The sequence below is a fragment of the Catharus ustulatus genome, chromosome 6 (genome assembly GCF_009819885.2).
Source record: "Catharus ustulatus isolate bCatUst1 chromosome 6, bCatUst1.pri.v2, whole genome shotgun sequence".
In the NCBI taxonomy this organism is placed as follows: domain Eukaryota; kingdom Metazoa; phylum Chordata; class Aves; order Passeriformes; family Turdidae; genus Catharus; species Catharus ustulatus.
Window position 1 is genome coordinate 17867697 of NC_046226.1, and position 19387 is coordinate 17887083.

The 19387-nt window shown below is 44.2% G+C and overlaps 1 protein-coding gene across 2 annotated transcripts in view; it reads left to right on the forward strand.

The window, feature by feature from the left end:
* Positions 1-19387, forward strand: part of FOXN3 (forkhead box N3) — a 208313-nt gene that overhangs the window by 25913 nt on the left and 163013 nt on the right. Inside the window, exon 2 of one of the 2 annotated variants that reach the window (XM_033062310.1) lies at positions 11305-11429. The exons of the other annotated variant lie outside the window; for it this stretch is intronic. The gene's annotated coding sequence lies outside the window, so the exon portion shown is untranslated. The remainder of the gene's footprint in view (positions 1-11304; positions 11430-19387) is intronic. 2 annotated transcript variants of the gene reach the window in all.

Sequence of the window (19387 nt, forward strand, 5' to 3'; positions counted from 1 at the left end):
CAGTCTCCCACAGCACTGAAGGCTTCGTGCCTGGTGCATTGCATGGCTGTTGCTAAATGAGAGATGATAAAACACAAAAATTTGCAGCAAGGTCACCATCTGTTAGAACAGGATAGAGATTCCTATCCAAAGTTGATGGCAATATTTTCTTTCTCAGAAAGGATTCAGAAGGATTTCTGTGGGGTAGTTTAGTGTTGGTGTGAAATGAAAGCCTGGCTGCAGCTGATAGGGATGGGTTGGGAGCAAGGCAGAACATTCCTTAAAATGAAGGGACTTACTCAGTGTGAGCAGACTCCTTGGAGCACTGCCCATTTTCCACCAAACTCCTCTCAGTCTTTGGTCATTCTTTCCTGGTCTGTCTCTGTCCATGGTGTGACCCTGCTGTGTGTGGTGAAGTCCAGGGAGAGCTACATGTTGTGTCACAGCACCCGCAGTTCAGTCTGTGCAATACAACAAAGTGAGGTAGTGCTTAAACATTTTCTGATGAGTGACTGTACATAACTCATGGTCAAAAATTCTAAAAGAAGTTGATACAGATGCTCTCTGGTCTGTTTCTGTTAACTTCTTAAGCCTCTTGGAAATTCACAATGAGCAAACGTGTGCAAGAGGAAGATCCCAGGTAACTGCCAGCAGCTTAGCCTGACATCAATCCCAGGCAAAAGAATAGAACTGAGAGAGGATTTAGAGAATTAAAGGTAGGGAATATAATTAATGCCATTCAACATTCTTTTTGGAGAATATGTCTTGTCAAACAAACCTGATTTATCTGATAAGTTTGGGGGATAAGATAACTGTGTAGATATAATATACTTTAACTTCTGTAAGGCGTTTGATTTTATTCCACATGACATTATTATTAAAATATTAGTACTATATACTTTTACTGAAGCATATCTTAAATGTATTAAGGACAAGGTAACTGACAGAGCTCAAAAAGTAGTTGTCAATAGGGAATCTTTACTGAATGTGAACATTTTTTAATGTAACTCTGCAGGGATCAGTCAGAACCCTCATGCTATTCATCATTTTTGGCAGTGATATGGAAGTAAATATAAAATTATTTCTGATAAAATTTCTGGGTGACACAAAGATTGATGAAGTGAGAACGAGGACAGTAGGATACAGTGTTCTTGGTTAATTGTCCCTACTGAAACAAAATTCCAAAATTCTTTAAATCTAATTAAATAAGCAAGTTTTTCTGCACCCAGAGAGGAATGTAACACAGAGCTGTTGCCCAACCTGGAAAGCAGAAGGTTTATGAGAAACCTTTCTGTGTCTGGCCTCTGGAGAAATTGAGCTTTTCTAGGGAAGAGGCAGCTTGCCTTCAGGATCCCACGGGCCTCCATCTGATGGTGGTGGTGGTCCATTGACAGAGCTCATGTTAGAGGAACCTCACTGAAGAGGCTGCTGACAGGAAATGACTCTTCATCCTCAGTGCTGTAGAAGGCCTAAGAGAAACATGGATTGGACACTGGTTAAATTTCTGTCTTTGGTTGTGTATCTCTGAGGTCTCCAATATTCTCATTAACCTTTGTCCGTTGTAGGTTTTTGAAGGTGCCTTGCATTTGTATCACAGGAGTCGGACTTGGTGGTAGAGTTTAGCCTGAATGTAGAGCAGAGTCCATATTAATGAGACTGGGTTGCAGTTCTCTGTTGGCACCTCCAGGCTTAAAGCAGGCTGCAGCATCAGAGGGCATCCAGCACTCAGATGAGAACACAGAGGTGTCACATCCCCATATCATGGCTATAATGCTTTAGAGGTTCTTGACTGCACAAACTCCTTGCGCTCACGTTACTTACTCACCACAGGTGCACATGGGTGCAATCTGTGATGTGCCAAGGCTTTTCCTGCTGGTGAGATGAAAATTTCTGTACTCGGGTGTCGTGCAGTGAGCCCATTGGCAACAGGGGAATAAGGTACCCCATTATGAGGGCCATACCTGTGCCAAGAGCCTTCAGCAGTGGCCAAGTGTAAGTTCACAGGAATAAGATTCTGAGAACATCTTCAGATTTGTTGCATTTTGAAAAGAGAGATTTTGAAAAGACAAACTTTGCCTACTGCTTTTAGCTTTGACTTGCAGTGTTGAAACCTTCCTTGTTCCAAAACCTGGCCACAGCATCACAGCATAATAATTTACACTGGAAAGGACTGCTGGTGATTGCCTGGTCCAATGGCCTGCTAAGGGCCAGCAAAAGCCAGCTGCTCCCAGATGGAGATTTCACAGCCTCTCTGGCTCATCTGCTCAAACACTTCACTACTCTCATTGTAGTTTTTGTGGATATTTTTTTTGTTCATAATCCAACTGGAACTTTCTCAGCTTGTATCTGTTGTCTCTTGCCCTGTTCCTGTAGTCCTCCAAAGGAAATCCACTCAGCCTCTTACACCCTCCTGTACCTGGCTGGTTGTAGACAGCTTTCCTTGGATCCTTGTTTTATTTTGACTGAAGAAGCCCTGCTCCCTCAGCCTCTCCATCACTGTCATGTCCTGCAGCCCCCTGACCATTGCACCCCTTCACAGGTCTTGCTCCAGTTCTTCACTGTCTCTGCGCTCACCAGCACTGAGCAGAGGCAAATGGCCATTTCTGTCAGCCTGTTGTTATGCTTTAAAAGGGGAGAAATGAAGGGAAAAAACTGGTTTTATTGCTGTAAAGCTTAACTTTTCTCAGCAAGATCCCAGCATATGACTGTTTTAGCACCTATACAGGGAAAGTGTGTGTGGGGGCAGTCAGACCAGAAGAAGGTGCCCTTGAGGCAAACAATCCAGCAGTGAAGTGTCTGCTGGAAAGGTCCACCTCAGAGTTAGCTATGGCTCAGCCAGCCCTCTGGGATCCTCAGCTGCGTGACTGCCTGGTACCAGAGGTACAGTGAAGATGGAAAACCCTGTGATGGGACTGACAGGACCTTCAGGTCCAGGTAGCAAAGTGCACCAGGCCGTGGTCTGTCCTTCCCTGAGCTGCGCTGCTGTTGATGTCCAGTGCACGCAAACAGCTTCTCCATCGCTGTGTGAAGGACTGGGGCCATTCATAAACAGACCAGCTTTCAGCATAGCTTTCCAGCCACAAGTTTTCCTAAGCTAGAAGAAAACAGTGTATCTTACTAAATAAATGATTAGACCTCAATGATTTTCTGCCTTCTAGAGCAGAGTTATTTGGAAGCATGAAAGGAAATAGCTGCAGCTGTATAAAACCGCTGCCCTTTGCACTTGCATCTTTCCCACAGAGTCATCCTTCATTCATTGTTTACTTAATGAGAAAAGAAAGAGGTTAATTTATAAAACCAAATAAAAAACAGACAGACTTTATTTGTGAAACAAAAAACTGAATTAAATGAACAGTCTGTCCATTAATGCTGCTAATTATGCCATGCTCCAATGTGGAAAATACACAGGTCTGCTAGGATTCTGCTCTTGCTGGTGGAGCCCACAGTCTGTCTCCAGTGAGGATTCAAGCCAGCACTCCTAAAAACTTTTCATACTTGGAGAATTAATTTCATCTCCCAGTCTGCGACAGGCTCAGCCTCTCAGGGGTTTCTTAAATTTAATAGAGGAGTGTAGGAATAATTGGCAGAGCTGATCTTGTTGGTGAATGCTGCTGTCTGAATCATTTGCAGATTCTCATGAACATCCGTAGAGAGCTGCAAGGAAGAGAAAGAAGGACTGCTTAATTCATTTCCCCATGTCCAGTGAAGTCTATAGTACCCATGCTAGAATTTAGCAGTTTCTAGGTTATTTCTATTGGCGGTAGGATGTTGCAGAGGTGGGGGGAAGTTTTGCGTTTCATCTGTGTGTTTCCTGGAAGCCACCCCTCTTTTCTAGTCAGTGCATGTCTGAAATCTCCACCATCCCTGCTGGGGGTGGATGCAAGGTAGCTGTGTCCTGATGGGAGCGTGTTAGATCTGCATGGATGAGGATTACTCGATGCTGAGACTGGCTGGAGGCTGAGGCTGCCCAGTCTCCCTCTGTTTCCTCAGTCAGCCTACAGAGGAGAGAGGGAACAGGGAGACCTGGGCCAGAGTGAGTCTGTGATGGAAAGAGGGATCAGTACATGAGGGCATCTACAAATAGTTCATGAAGACTCCTAAGATTTGATTCTCTTTGGGAAACTGAGGATTACTGTGAAGTGTACATGAGGAAAAAATGTCTGGGGAAAAAAAAAGTTATTTTGCTGGAATTCCCTCTGGTGATTTAGAAGATTTTGTGTTGGAAAAGACACTTTCTTTTGGGCTGTAACTGAAATGAAAGGAAATACATAAAGAAGGTTAGTCTATCAACTGAGCTATACCAGCTGCCCTGTGAATGTTGAGGCTTCATGGAGCTTTGAAGTCTCCTCTGCCACCCTGCTGAAAGGAGCTTGGAACAGTTCTTCACTAACTTCTCATCACCTTTGTCAACCAGCTTCATCTTCAGGTTGTGATAGCAAGAGTGAAATACTACTTGTGAAAACAATTAGTGAAAATTTAAACCAAACTGATAGCACAGGCCATATGCAGCTTTTAATGCAAAAGAAAGGCCTGGAGCAGAAGTTTTCCCCATTACATCAGGCAGATTAATGACTTAAATTTAATCTGCAGTTTGTTTTATTTCTGACATTATAGAATTCTCCTTCTTAACTTTAAATAAGACTTGTTTCTATATATGTATATTTTATGTGTATATAAAATACATGTGTAAAGTATATGTATTTATGCATATGAATTAACACATACTTATTGTAAGTGCATGTATATGAAAAAATATGTAGTTGTTGCTCCAACATATCTTACTGGCACACAGAATTATATGCAGTCTTTGAAAAGTGGATTTTTTGAAATGCTGCCATCTCTTTGTTGAGTATTCAAAGAACATTGTAATTATTGCTGTCAATATATTTTAAATGCTCAGTGGAAAAAGTTGCAAACATTTTTGTTAGAACATGTATTTGTTTGTAACCTGTTCAATACATCACCTATTTGTATGCCAGCTGGCTTATTTTCAAAAATGTACTATTGAGAAGATATACATTTTTTTTTTTATCAAAGTGATACATTTTTATGCTGTTGTCACACATTAATAAAGATCCAACCCCTCCATAATATCTTCTGGAAATATTTGGGAGACATGAGACTATCCCTTTTCTGGATATATTGTCAAAATCGCTCTCGGCTTCAGTTTGGGAATGCAAGTGATTTTTTTCAGTTCAAAGTAAACGTAGTTGTGCTTGCCAATGGTTACATCAACATGGCAGTGTTCATTTTGTCTGGAAGGTACTAAGCTGTGATGTCTTCATGTCTGAAACTGTGGCTCTGGAGCAGGTCAGGGTCCTGGGGATGACTGGCTGGGCAGATGGAGTCTATGGCTGGCAGCGGCTCGCACAGGGAGCTTCGGGTTGAGGAGGTGCCTCCAGGCACTGTGTGCTTGCTGGGTTCTTGTTGTCTTCCAGTGGAGCAGCCTGGGGTCATGGTTCTTCATCTGATGATGCCAAGGGCTGCTTATGCCTTGTGTGAGGTTTTGAGCATTTCACAGTGTTATTTTCAATGTTTGTGTTTCAACACAGGGCTGCAGGTTGGGAGGGAAGAGTAATTTTACAGTAATTTTACCAATCTCTGTGTGTGAGCATCACCTCAAAGGAAGCCAAGGTTTGTGTTGCTGAAGCTGAGCCTTCCTCCTGGTTGATGTCAGCTGCAGCTCCTTTAGGCTGGGTCTGGCTGTGTGCAGCCTCTTCCAGCTGGGGCATGAGCCACTGCCTGGGGTGGCTGGGCAAGTCCTTCTTCTGGTGCAGCCCAAAATGAAGTTAGGATCTGTAAGAAGGCTCCCCAGCCTCTGGGTGCAGGCAGGCAGTGAGTTTGTCCACTCAGTTTTGTGATTTTTTGTTTCTGCTCTCTTTCTGAGAGCAAAGGTGGTACAATTTTTTAGTGGAAGTGGGGACAATCCATTGAGTCATTTGGCTGCTAGATTTTCCCTGCTCACTTAAAAAGTGAAACTGGCACCTCTTGAAAAACATGTTTCCTGTGTTGAAAATACCTATGCCTTCATGCTTGTGTTCTTCACAGTTCTTCAGAGCCATGTCTGAACAGAGATGAGAAACCCATCTCTGTGGTGGGCTCTTTCTCTCCTAAATTCTCCTTGGACACTGTTGTGGTCTCAAGGGGGAGCCTGTGGTGTTTTATGGATGCATTAAAAGAGGCTCATTTTTTGCTGGCTATTCTGCTTAAATCTCGGAGAAAACTGTTGTAGGCTGAGCTAGCTAAAACTGGCTGTCTGTAGTTAGCATGGCAGGGCTGTGGGCTGGATATCTTTGGCCCCCGCCAGCCAGGCTGCGTCATCCTGCCACAGCAAGCAGCCAGAGGGAGAAGAGAAACCTGAGATGCACAACATGTAAATACTCCAGAAATACTAGGAATTTGGCAAGGAGGCCAGCAGTGGCTTCCTCTCTCCCTGAAGATACCGCCATATGCCCAGAGATAAATCCAGTTATTTCAGCAGTGTTGGCAAAGCTAGTTTTTGACTCCCCACTGCTCCCAGGCTGCCATGAGCGCTGCCCTGTCTTCTTAGGCCAGGGGGCTGCAGGGTGAGGAGGAGACATGGGAGACCAGGGAAAAGCAGTGCCATGGGAGTAGCAGGACCTGCAGTATGGCAGAGGGGCTCGCTTGGGCAGTGCATCTCCATGTACACCATCCCCCTGACCTGGTTTTGGGGTGCAGGATTGGGGCTGGCATTGGGCGTGAGTGCTGGAGGCAGGATACACACCTGCTGCTTGTGTCCTGTGCTGTCTCCTTTGCATTTTGAGATCTAGTGGGATTGTGCCACAATATGGAATAGCTGCAGGCAGATCACTTTTATGACATATTACTGCAATAGAAGTACAAATTTATGGCAGTCGGAGATCTAGGCATATGCCCATAATTTTTCCTTGCTGCTGTGTATTGTCCAGTTATTGGCACATGAACTCAGCTGATCCCTGGGGGAAATAGATGATGCTGAGTGTGCTGTCCCTTCCTGCTTAGCACCCTTAGTCCTGGCATTCCACTGTGGAGTGTGGCACTGCCAGGGTGCAGGGCTGGCAAAACATAGTGGGGGCTTTTGAACAGATTTGAACAGTAGGGAACAATGTACCTTGAGAGATCTCCTTTATCAGCTTGTGGCAAACCTTGGGCTCCTGCTCAGCACTGGTACCACTTTTCTGGCCTTGTTGCTGCTACAAATGGAAGGTGCATGGTGGGTTTTGGGTTTGGGGTTTTTGTTTGAGTTTTTCTGGTTTTTTGGTGGGTTGTGGGGTTTGTTTTTGGGTTTTTTGTTTTGTTTTCTTAGGTTTTTTGTGTTTGTTTGGGGTTTTAAATTTTTTTATTATTATTATTTTCTTCATTTTTAATGGGAGGGGGAGATACTTCACTGTATAGGAATACCAGGGTCAAGAATTCACATTGGGTTCCTGGTTCTACTCTTCTGTATATAGCCCTTCTCCATCTGTGCCATCTGTCTGTTGAAATTAATGCTTTAATACCCTCTGCAGGGTAGCATTCCTATTTATTTATTTCAATGTTTAAGTTTCTTTCCGACTTTTGGGATTAAGCTAGAGTGCCGAGGCACCATCATGGGCTGTGAAAATTCCAAGCTACCATGTCACAGGCTTTTGAAAAGGGGGGAAATGCTGGTTTTGCCTGTGTTTTCCTTGGCTTGTTTTCCTAGCTGTGGCTCCTGGGGCAGGGGAGGGAACCAAAGCTTTAGTTCTGTGATGTGACCCAAAGCAGAGAACATTTGGAGTGCAATGTCCCAGAGTCCTGATGCAGCATCTTGCTGCTCCTCTGCTCCTTGGAGCCCGTCCCTGCCCCAGGCTGTACCCTGGAATTCAAGCACAGTCTCCTTGGAATAGCCTTGGAACTGCTAGACTTCTAACATGCATGGCTTTTTTTCCCTTCAGAGGCAGCCAGAGCCCTAGACCATCCCACAACAGTACTTTAACAGAAGAAAGATTAGAAGTGTGCCTAATTAGCAAACCTGCATTTCTCATCTTTATCTGCCACCAGGAGCAGCTCCCAGGGTGGGTTCAGGGTTGTTTGGGTCCCACCTGAACCTGCAGCACATCCTGGGAACCCTGTTCCTTTCTATTGCCTTCCTTTGTTATATTCTCTTTGCTGTCTGTGCTTGGGGGTGTTGTTTGGGTTCTGTTTGACTCCAGTTTGGCGTGTGACTCAGCATTGCTGTATGTTTTGTTCTGCTGCTGGTTTCTTCATTCTCCAAAACCTCCTGGTGCTTTCAGCTGATAACACGTAAGTGTCTTACCCTAATTCTGTGGCTGTGATCTCCCTACCAGCCACCACCCTCCTTTTCTTGCTGAGGTCTTCCCTTGGCCATGCCATCCTATGGTGGAGAGCATGTTTACCTGGAGATGGCATGCACATTAGCCAGTAATTGTCACAATAATTGTTTTGTGATAACTCCATGGTATCAAGCAAGGTCCATGCAGACAGATTCCCCTGCTTACCCCATGGCCTGGCTGCCCTGGCCCTCTGTGAGTATCCACTTGGCTGCTGGGGAGCTCACTCCTGCCAGTAGTATTTGGAGATGGTGCTTTCTTTCCCGTGTGTCTGGATAGGATATGTCCTTTTTATTTTGCATCCTGGAGCCTTTAATTACTCTCAACAAGTCCCTTTCACACTTTGAAAATCTTGTAGCAATTTCAGTTTGAATTGCTTTCTCTGAAGCTTTGGTTTAGATGAGTGCACCTGCTCTGGGCTTCCAGTGGTAATTGGGCTGTAATAGTTATGATCCTTTAAATGCACTTAAGGTACCCTGAGCTTTAAGAACTGATAACGATGCAATCTGGCATCTCAGCACTAGTTTTGTCTTGTCTCTGAACATTTTGGTTTAAATGGTATTGTTTTGCCACTTGTGAAGATTACAAATATTCACAGATTTTGGAACTTGGATGTATTTAATCAAATCCTGCCCTGTATTCATGTACCCATCCCACAAATCTGGGTCCTGGGCTGCTCCTCATTTCCCACTCTGCCAAACCCCTGCTGAGCTCAGTGGGAGTTTTGCCAGAACAAGGCCCTAAAAAAGAAGTATGACTCATTTGAGCAGTTGTGCTCATTTGTGCACCAGTCCAGGCTCACGTTAAAAGGATATTAAACAAAAAATACTAAAGAATCTACTCGTCTTGTCCTTGCCTAGAGCAAACATTTATCCTGGGACTGGTCCAGCAGGTTAGAGATGGCCTTTCCTCTGGTTGGTGTGTTACTTAGGATTTTGTGGTATGGACACCGTCAGAGCTTTTACAGTTCTCTGCTGCCTTAATTCCCCTCTAAGGAGGCAGAACAAGGAGGGGGATGAAGAAAAAAGAAAGAGATCTCTCAGGCATGTACAGTGGCAAGAGGTGTGCAACCTGTAACCTGCTGCTGAACTCAGAATATAAAATTTCCAAAATTACCACTTGTGAGTGTGATAATGAACTGAAAGTAAATATGGTTCAGTTTGCTGTGAATCATTCTTGGGGGGTTTAATTGGACTTGGATGAGCTGGCATTGTTGCGGTGCAAGAATAGAGTTGTTTCGGAATTAGACAGGCATATCTGCTTGGCAGTGCAGAGGTGCAGGATCCCAATGGTGCTGGGGAAAATTTGCCCTCAAACAGGATTCCTAGGATGGCTTGAGGAAGTTCTCTGGGTGGGGAAGGAGCCAGCTACTCCCACAAGGCTCCAGGACCTGGGAATTCACCTGTTGGTACCAAATATTGTCTTCTCTCTTTGAACTGCCCTCAGATGAACACTTTGCGTTAAGGTAGTCCCTGTGAGTTGGAAGATTTTCCTTCACCAAAAAAGCCCTCTAAGCTCTCCTAGCAGGGAAGAGGGGCCATGAAATTATAATAATGGTAACTGCTATAATGAGATTCTACTGTAAACAAAAATAAGCATTTTTGTGCTCTTCCTTCCAGCAGGAATTTAAATTCCCAAAGCAGAACCACCTGTTCAAAATGGCTCAGACAATGTTTTACATCCAGGCAAGGAAAATACTTTCCTTAGGAAAGTGATTGCAGTTTAGCTCCATGAGAAGTACAGGTGTGGGGTGATGTCCAACTTAGTGTTTGACTGCTATAGCTGGACTAACCTGTGATGTACAGAGAACCTGAAAATGGGAACTGCCCTGTCCTGTAGTGGGGAGACACAGAAATTGCATATCGCCCTCTTTAAAGCCGTGATCGTGATTATGGGATGAGGCAAAGAGATTTATATAAGCCATTCTCATTAATGCCACTGGGAATTACCCAGAGCTATACAAGTGCATCACAGTAAGAAATGTGCCTTGGCAGTTCACTATTAATATTTGAAGATAGTGCAAGCAAAGTCTGGTTCTCTGAGTCAAGTGGGCAAAAACTAGAGATTTGGCAGGGGGCGGGGGGAAGGGAGGGGGAAATTCTGTTATTTTAGTCTTTGGAGAGGTTATAGACAGGTGAACCATTCATACATACAGATCCTCAAATCCAAGGAGTTCCACACGTATGTGGCATGTTAACTGTTCACATTATTACAGCTGTGGGTATTTAGCTACTGTCTGCTGGTTACTGATGGGCAAAGGCCCAACTCTCTTTTCAGGAGATGCTGACCATCTTTGCTGACCCACTCAGTGCTGGTGCCCACCATGGGGCGAGAAAGGCTGCTGCCATTCTGCTTGCAGTTACATGCTGTGCTTGAACAGGACGGGGAGACTGTTGGCAGCAGAAGCAATGCATAAGCAAAATCAGAATTTGTGATTGTAGTCTAGTGAAATATCTCAAAAAGCTTGGTTTGTTTGAAGTGGCCCTCGAAGTGGGTATAAAGGACTGTGTATTTATGTGAGGTACAGTGCAAGGCAGACATTGACCTCTACTTGATGTTTCTGAGTTAGTCATTATTCCTCTGTTTGGTTTGTATCAGTGACAAGCTTTCAAGTTGGTTTCTTCATATTTTGCCCTTTGTTTTTTTTTTTGGTGGTGGTTTTTTTTTTTGTTTTTGTTTTTTTTGGCTTGAGTTGGCATGTAGTTTCAGTTTTAAAATGTGACTCCCTGTAGGAAGGGTTGTTGTATTTATGGGTACTATCCTGCAGTTTACCTAGTACAGCCAGCAGCTTTCTTCTCCAATTCGCCCCCCTTCCATGTATGGCAGAGCTGGGGCTGCAGCTGGTAGCAGTGTGGTGCTGTGGTGCTTGTCCAGTCCCTGCAAGAACTGTGGCTAATTGCTGCCATGCTGTTTAAACTAATTTCCTTTATTGTTCTTAGCATTATTTACATAATTTTTTATGGAAACCCATTCCACTCAAACAAGATAAAGTAAAATTTACTATTCCTAACAGATGTTGACAGCTTTGGAACAATGCAGGACACGCTGATTGCATCCGTGCAGTGCCACTGGTGTGGAAGAAGGTTCACCAAAGCAGACGAGTCCTGCCTCTCACCCTGCGGATGATATATGCCGGAGGTAACCTTTATAGCAGCACGTTTCAGGTGACAGTCCAGCCCTAGCCCAGGGTTCCTTACTGACAGGTCCTTGCTCATGGCTGCACGAGTTGAAATTCATCAGTTTTCACATTCCTGGCAAAGGAATCGGTGAGGTAAAGTTGGTGCTGTGGATGCTTGGTGCAAACCACCTTCAGGACTTTTAGGAAAAGGTCCAGGGAGATCATCAGCTGCTACACATAACACTGAAGATGGCTGTGTGTACCCTCAAGTTGAAAGCAGAGGATTTAACTAGAGGACAACCACAAAGTACATTTCTCTTTCAGCTCAGCAGTGGCCAAATCCTGACCCAGTGTCTATACCTCTTATCACCCCTATGTGGCAGGAACTCTGATAGGGTTTAGCAGCACAATGATATGTGCTGTTTTGATACTTCAACAGAGATAACAGAATGCCTAAATAAATCCTGTTTGATGCTTAAATAAGGATTTCATCCTGCTATGTGTATAGGCAGATACCAGAGTTTATAATTCACTGTCCAAGAATTTGATCCTTTCTTTCATTTTTTTGCATTCCAACTTGGAGTATTTTAACTAGGTAGTAATTATGGAAAGAAAATAAAAAATGTAGTCACATAATAGTCATGTGGAATAAAGTTAGCAGATAATTATGTGTTGGAAACTGTGGACCTAGGAAGGTCTAGTTGCTTCCTTAATACTGATATTTAATTGGGCATTAAAAAGTAGAAATTCTTGAACGTTCACTCTATCCTGTTATTAAAAAACAGTCAGACATGTGAGGATGCATGTCTCTTGTGCCTTTCTGTGTCGCAACAGTTCCAGGGTAGAACTGCTTGGACACCCTGTTATCACATCTGCTGCTTAACAACTGTTAGCACCAGCTGGGCCCAGCCAGGAGCACCACGCTCCTAAGGCCAGAGCAGCTTTTAGACTACAGCTAAAACTTCTGCTTTTACTATTCCTCCTCCTCATAGTTTGTGTGACTGAAGCTGAGCCTAGCTGCAGGATGGGTAAGGCTGCAGGAGGCTGGCTGAAGTGTGGTTCCCTCCTGAGTGCGGGCATGGGCCAGTGGTGGGAGCTGGGGACAGGTATATGAGCACCTGGGAGAGAACCCAGGTGAGGGCAGCTTGGTGGTTGTTGGAAAAGGAAAAATATCTTTTTATTCCAGCAGCTAAAGCCCTTTTGTATTTTGGTTTCTTTTAGCAGCTATTTATCCAAAACATTTGGGAGAAAAGCTGTCTCTTTATTAAATATTTAACACCCTTGCCTTCAGCTGTGGGCTGAGAAAGCTCCCAATCCACATGTGAGTCACCAAGAACTCCTCCGACAGAAGCAGAGGAATTCCAGACTGGAGATTGCTAGAGGAAAAAAAAAAAGTTTACTGATTTGGAAGAAGTCCAAAATGGTTCACATCTCTCATATATTTCATAAAGCAAGCACTGCAGTCAATCTGCTGGGTATGTGGACAAGGAATCACAGAGTCCCAGATCTGAAGTGGAGAAGCTCTCATAATGCTAGGGAGCATCACACCCTATATAATACAGATGAGAAGTACACCCACTAACTGGTCTGTTATTAAATGCTGTCTGCATTTGGATCCTGACATGTCAGAGGTGACGAAGATCGCTGCTTCCTGTAGTAGTTTGTTCCATTGGTGAATTAGTCTAGTTTTAATCTGTTCAGCTTTCACCTTAGCCACCCATTAGCAGGCATCTCTTGGCAAAACCAGGAGATCCATGACTTGGAGGTGCCCTGCTCTCTCAGGATGACAGTCTGGGGTTCATGTTCAGAGAGCAGGAGTACAGGCTCCTGCAAAAAGAGTGTATGTGGCAACAAATGGTGTGATAAGAATGAATTGTGATAACAAAAAAGGTCACGGCTATCCTAGCACTGCTGGTGATGAGCGCTGTGCTTACATGTGCTGTGCAGGCATGGAGTGTGTGATCTACTCTTTTTATTTCTATTAAAGTGACAGGAACTGAATTAATAAAATAAGATGAAACTTTTTTGGCATGTTTCTCCCTTTGGCCAAATTATTTTATCAACATCCCAAAGAATTTTTCAGCTGCAGAGGTATATGTCAATCTCTGTCTCATAGCCAATTACAGAGGCATCTCCAGCAGTGGTTTTACACCTCTTTCCACTGGGGACCACTTAAAAAGTTTTACTGGTGATGAGGGTTCCTCATATAGCAAACTTACACCTCCTGACAAGAGGTTTACTTCTCCCATTACTATTTGTAGATACTTAAATGGGGTTCACAGTATAGAACAGTATTTTCACTGGTTGAAAACCATTGGTCTGTGACACAGGTAGTTTCTGTGCACTCTGAGATCACTCCTACAGGGAAGACATGGCCATTAAACATGTTTTTAGGCTGTGTGCTCTGAGTACTTTAAAGGAACTTCTGGTGCCTGATTCTGATTTCGAAGCAACATGTCTGTATTGCCTTGTTTTGAGCTTATTCCAGATTTAAGATTATGAAAGAAAGATCCTTTTTCTTCTGGCTCTTGAGCTTAGAAGTGCAAACCTTATAGCCTCACCACCTAGCTGTACATGGTCCCTATTGGAAAGTGAGGGGTGACACCAGTAGCACGTGTTAATAACATATCCTCAGTTGGGCAACACTGACTGGCCAGTATATTCTGGTACAAGTCACTTGGCTCCCTTGACCAGGACCTGTGCCTTGTGCAGGTGGGACCTGCTCAGCTACCTTTTGTGTGTGCCTGCCTTTTGGGTAGAAAGGGTTAACAAATATGACTCTTTCTGGCCTGTGCTCTGCCACCCTAGCTAGGAGGAGTGAATGAGGTTGTCAAAAGTCAGTTTGACTTTTGATTGGCAGATTTGATGGGCATTCTGCAAATAACTGGAGTCAAGATGACTGGAAGATAGTTTGTACCAGCATTATGGGAAATGTTAAGACCCTTTTTAAAACTCATTGACCAGATGTGGTGCAATGTGTACCTGGATGATTATGTCTGTAAGGACTCCTTACCAGGAACTGGGTGGCCATCCTCCTGTGCCTGAGCTGGCTGACACAGCTGGCAGCCCCATTCCCTACCCATTGCTCAGATTACCCAATACTGCAATCACCAGCTCTTTGATGAAAGGCAGGTTCATGTATCAGATTGTTGAGCATTAGGGATAGGGGATTAGATTTGCAGTGTAATCTTTCTGTAACATTCCTCTTGATCCAGAGACTGTGCTTTATAAAAGAGCTCTTTTCTCTCTGACATTGGGGAGGCCTGCTCAGGGACGACTATCTTCTACCTTCATTTGGAGATAGCAAGGCTGCTACTGACCTGATGTTTGTGAAGGTCACAGCTGCACCAGGCAAAATTAGTTCTGTGCAGGACAGTTAAGTAGATTGGATTTTCTCAGTTGTAGCTGATTTGCTTTCATCTGGGTTCCTCTTGCAAAACCATTTAAAGTCCATTCCCCTCTGCCCCCCACTGTCTATTTATGGGAAAAGACTGGAAGCGGGATATTCCTGCCTGGGGTCCATTTCTGCTTCAAGTCCTATTCTTATATCTTTCCAGGAAAGTGTCTACAGAGGCTGAGGCAGGCTGTGTAATCACTCTGGAGCCTTGCATTGTATTTCATCCCGTCATGAATGTTGTAGGGCCAGTTGGGCTGGTCCTTCCCTCTACCAGCTGACTGTCTGCTTTGGATCCGAAACCCTTTTGGGACTCTTCTGCAGATTCCTGGTAACGTCACTGCAATTTTTACTGAGCCCCTTTCCAGTCCAGCTTTGTTCTTTGTTTCTGGAGCCAGATGAAGCCAGTTCATCTGGGTCAAAATGCATCAAAGCCTATGCCTTCTAATCAAGGAAAAAAACTTTTGATTTGAGTAACAGATTTGGCTGGTTATATTCTGGCCACTAGGAAACCTGTCAGCTACCTGGCTGTGCTGGTAAAGCAGGACATATGGTTGTGCGTGGGAAGCCTGCTCCTTGCAGGTGAGGTACAAGAGGGAGAGTGATTTTCACCCGGCTGCTTTTTACTTCAGTGGCTTTGCCAATGGGATGCAGCTATGGGGGATCTTTGCCTGCTGCCTCAGGTTGCAAAGCAACCACCAATGGAAAAGACCTCTTGTTTCTAGACATCCTCCTGTTTTCAATCCCTTTTATTTTAAGGTGTAGTGAAACCTGAAGTCTGCAGAAATTGTTGCCTGCTGCATTTGGGAAGAGAGAACTGGAATGTGTGGCAGACAACTGACAGAGTGGGGCTCTGTGACACTGATGATAGATTGTGTGATCCCAGTTCATCTCTATGGTGTGAATGGGGAAAATTTGTAGGTAGATGTGCTTGAGGGCCTGGGAGGGGCATCCCTGGTGTGTGAAGGGGATATTTCCTTCTTTGCAAAGTCACCTTCAGCCTATCAAAAATCTTTGCTGCCTGGGACTATGTGGAAGAAGGGAGTATGGAGATAATTGAAGCAAAGGAGAGCTATTCTATGGTGTGTTCCCATCTCCCCAAAACTGTAGCTGATCAGAGTTTGAAGGAGATGAGTTTTAATTGCACCCAGAGCTTCATGTCTCTCCTCTCTGGATACCAGAATAGTGCTGGCAGCACTTCTGGGTCCTGAGGAGTAGGGCTCAGCCTGCCTGAGGGAACCAAGAGGGCCACAGGGAGCAGGTTTGTCCCCCAGTCCATGTGTGCCAAGCAGGCCCCCTTGACCTGGTAGCTCTGATCAGCTGTATTAACACAGAGCCTGTGTAACTCTGGGACTTGGCATTCTGCAGACTGGCCTGGAACTAATGCTGGAATGTCCCAGTGTAGAAACTGTTGGAAAAGAGAAGCACTCAAACAAGATGTTTGTATTTCATTTTCTCCTCTAAAAGCTTTCCCAACTACCCTTGTCTGTACTGCACTGAAAATGTGCAATAATTCCCATTTGTCTTTGGCATTTTCTCTTGCTTTTTATGGTACCTCCTCTGATGTTGTGACAGCATGTCCTGTGCTGGATTACAGGTATAAATACTGTGTTGGGGTTGGGATTTTTAGTCAACATGCATTTGGGAAAGGTGCTATCAGCTGTCAAGGGGACAATGCGCAGCCTGTGAACGTGCGGTATTTGGAAACATCAGCATCCTTTGTGTCTGTGTTTCAGAATAAGTCTGAGGCATGAGGATTTTAGGTTTTCTATTCAGACAGTATTAGATTAGGAATATGAAGTATTTGACAGTTCTCTTATATTTACTCTTTTAATGTCAGAATGTGTCACATCTGGTATTAATTGGTGGAAAATTATGGCTCTAATTTACCAATTTGATTGTCTGGGAAAACTGGAGAGAGTGTAACATAATAAATGAATGCCTATTAATCTTTAAAATTTGTCTGTTTACTGTCTGCTAAAACGACCTATTATGTGGTGCTGTAAACAGCTTTCTGGAAATACTATTATTCATGGAGTGGAATTGCTACCTGGGAGGGCCATGGCCAAAGTGTTTCAGAGTCACTGAGGACAGGATGTGGCTGCGGGAGTCCTGGGCCAGTGATGGCTTAGACACCCATGTGAGGAAGGGTCTCCTCCAGGGAGGAAGGAGGCTGCCATTGGTTAATAACCCTGTGGGGTGCAGGCACAGTGTCCCCATTCCCCTGTGTGTGCCAGCCTGTTCCACACTGTCCTGGCTGTGGGGCAGGAGGAGCAGCACATGGACATGGCTTTGGCTCTTCTCTTTCCCTTCACTGTGGCTGTTACCCTATGGGTTTCTTAGTCCAGGACACATTGATGCCCAACACAAATAAACATATTTGTCCACAGTAATTGTTTTAATCATTATTAATGAACATGAATTTCCAACCAGAGCTCTCCAAAAGCCCAGATTTTTTCAAACTTGCTGACACAGGAGCATAGGCAGAAGTCAGGTTGTTCTTCCTGGGGTAGCAGATGAAACAGTTTGTCTGACTGGCAGTGTGTGGATCAAACTCAGAGCACAGACACACTTTGGCCAGGCACTGTCACTCTGTCCTGACAGCCCTAGCTCTAACGAGACAGGCCTCCACTGCCCCTGAACCGACAGGCAGGCAAAGCAGAGGATGCTGGTGGCAGCACACTGTTACTCTGGTACTGTGTGTGGATGGTGACAGGCTCAATAGCTTTTCTATCAAAAGACACGCGTGTGTTTGTGAAAATACATTTTTGGAGGATCAAGTACCAGGTGCTTATTTTAGTAGCAGAAAGCCCTGAAACATGCCAACTCTGGAATAAGCTGATTCTGAAAGCTGACATATTCTGTATGATTATTCCAGTATATGCCATCTGTCACTAGCATATCCAAATATTTATGTATTTTGATTATTATAACTGTTATGAGGGTACTGAAGCTCATAAATAATTTCATTTTCAGCAATCATTTTTATTACTCTTCCATGGTTTGATAATGACATTTTGCACGTGCCTGTTCAGGCTCTGACACAAGGAAGAGTCACATCATGGCTGTGCAAGTGACAGCCTTCTGACAAAAAGCCTGTGGCCAGGGGATTCCTGAGTCTGTGTCCTGCCTGGGTCTGCGCCAGTTCCTACTCCCTTCATCTCCTTGGGCTTCAGACTGCGCTTTCATTCAACTCCATGCTGCCTTGTCAAGTGACTGCGCTTAGATTGGCAAATGGTATAATATGACTAATTATGTTTAATGCAGATAATGTCTTATAATCAAAATAAAGAGTGGATTGCAAACAGATCCTTAAAGGGCACCAGGCGCAGAATTGATGCTGTATTTATTACCAATAACATCGCTGAAGTGCTAACAGCTGCTCGGCTGCAGCAAGCGCGGCCCCTTTGTGGAGTTTTCCAGAAGAAGGGCTAAGTGTATCAGAAGCACATTACTGCTGATAATAGTAATTAGTTCAGTAGAGCTTAAAATGTTTTGTAAAATATTATTATCTTGATTTTGCTACTCTGCAAACCGTGGCAGAGAAACAGCCTCCTTTGCTCAGAGGAGTCACTGCTGTCTGTGGGGATGGTCCTGGCTTTGGTGCAGGGCTGCTGCCCTCTCCTTGGACCATATTACTGTCTCCAGCTGAGTCTAGAAATCTAAGGGATGTGCCCTCTCTGCCTTCATTTTCACCAGCGTTAGCAAAGAGACTTCAGTAGATGGAGAAGTGCACTGATGTGGGAGTAGATTTGGGTGTTAGATTTTTGAAAAGCCATTGTTAAGCTGAAAAAGGAAACCACAAGCTATAAAGGTTGACAAAGCTCCTCTGTAAGGGACTCTTATTTTGCTGTGTACATTTGTTTTCTCTTGCTTACTAAAGGGATAAAGTGCAATCTAGGTTTCAGAGAGAGATGGCTGATTAATCTGTCTGCCAGGTACATATGGAAATAAATTAGCAAATGGTGCATCTGGGATTAGACTACAGCAGAGATGATAAATTATTGCCATCTTCTATGGCTATGTTACTGAAGCATCACTGGGTTCCCAGTACTCAGTTACTTGCTATTCACACGAATTTCCATGGCTGTGGGATGGAAAGCCTCTGTATTTGATGCCATTTTCTGTGATATGCCAGTTTGAGAACTGATCTGGCCAGACCCATAAGGATGCTGTATACTTAGATTAAGTAAAAGCAAAGAGAGTTGATTTGGTTCTTCTGCTCTGCATGAAATTCTGCTGGTTTCTGAGTACAGGAATGCTTAGGAAGGAGAAAAGCAAGGACCAAGAGGTTTTTCCACTATCTGCAGTTACCCTCCACCCTTTATCCCAAATAGCAGAGTTATTTATCTATGCTAACACAAAGTTGTGAGGCCCTGGAAGAGAGCATTCTCTGACCTAAACCTCTCCCACACTCCTGGCTTGAACCAGATGTAATTCCAGATTGCACAACTCTATCTTATCTCTGAGATCAAGAGTGAAACACTACAAGGGCACGTGGTATTGAATACTGATACAGACTTCTCAGCTGTGTCTCTGCTGCTGCATTTTCCATGTCTGTTTAAACTGATGTGTAGCTGATGG